We start from the raw sequence: 1,368 nt of genomic DNA, 5'->3' as shown, positions 1-1,368 counted from the left end.
TTTTAGACCCTAGGTCTCTTTGGACCAAATCCGTTTCAGAACATTTGAAGTCGATCTAGCGATGTCCGCCCGTCCGTCCGTCCGTCCGTCTGTCTGTCTGTCTGTCTGGCTGGTGCGCACGATAACTCTCCAAGGGAGTATCAGATTTGGTCCAAATTGGCTACAACGTAATATTTTTGTCAAACTTAGATCGAGTTCGAAGATGGGCAATATCGGTCCACTCCTTCTGGTACCTCCCCCACAAAAGGTCGAAATTTTCAAAAAATATAGTCTTTGCACAGAAAGAGAAAGGATGATCCGAATTTGCTCCAACTTTGCAAATCCTAATATTTGCGTCAGTGCTAGGGCAGGTGTGAAAATGGGCAATATCGGTCCACTCCATCAAGTACCTCCCCCACAAATGGTCAAAATTTTGAATAATTACAACTCTCATAAAATATTATGTAAGAGTCCGATTGTCTTCAAATTTCACACATTCCAATATTTATATTACCCCAAGGTCTGGTGTTAAGATGAACAATATCGGTCCACTCCTTCTGGAACCTCCCCCACAAAAGGTCGAAATTTTCAAAAAATATATTCTTTGCACAGAAAGAGAAAGGATGATCCGAATTTGCTCCAACTTTGCAAATCCTAATATTTGCGTCAGTGCTAGGGCAGGTGTGAAAATGGGCAATATCGGTCCACTCCATCAAGTACCTCCCCCACAAATGGTCAAAATTTTGAATAATTACAACTCTCATAAAATATTATGTAAGAGTCCGATTGTCTTCAAATTTCACACATTCCAATATTTATATTACCCCAAGGTCTGGTGTTAAGATGAACAATATCGGTCCACTCCTTCTGGTACCTCCCCCACAAAAGGTCGAAATTTTCAAAAAATATATTCTTTGCACAGAAAGAGAAAGGATAATCCGAATTTGCTCCAACTTTGCAAATCCTAATATTTGCGTCAGTGCTAGGGCAGGTGTGGAAATGGACAATATCGGTCCACTCCATCAAGTACCTCCCCCACAAATGGTCAAAATTTTTAATAATTACAACTCTCATAAAATGTTATGTAAGAGTCCGATTATCTTCAAATTTCACACATTCCAATATTTATATTACCCCAAGGTCTTGTGTTAAGATGAACAATATCGGCCCACTCCTTCTGGTACCTCCCCCACAAAAGGTCGAAATTTAAAAAAAAAAAACAAATTTTTTGCACAGAAAGAGAAAGGCTAATCCGAATTTGCTCCGACTTTGCGAATCCTAATATTTGCGTCAGTGCTAGGACAGGTGTGAAAATGGACAATATCGGTCCACTCCATCAAGTACCTCCCCCACAAAATATTGAAATTTTGAGTACCCATGAAGCTCATA

This window comes from Musca domestica, unplaced genomic scaffold (assembly GCF_030504385.1).
Source record: "Musca domestica strain aabys unplaced genomic scaffold, Musca_domestica.polishedcontigs.V.1.1 2, whole genome shotgun sequence".
NCBI lineage: Eukaryota > Metazoa > Arthropoda > Insecta > Diptera > Muscidae > Musca > Musca domestica.
This window is presented reverse-complemented; position numbering follows the sequence as displayed.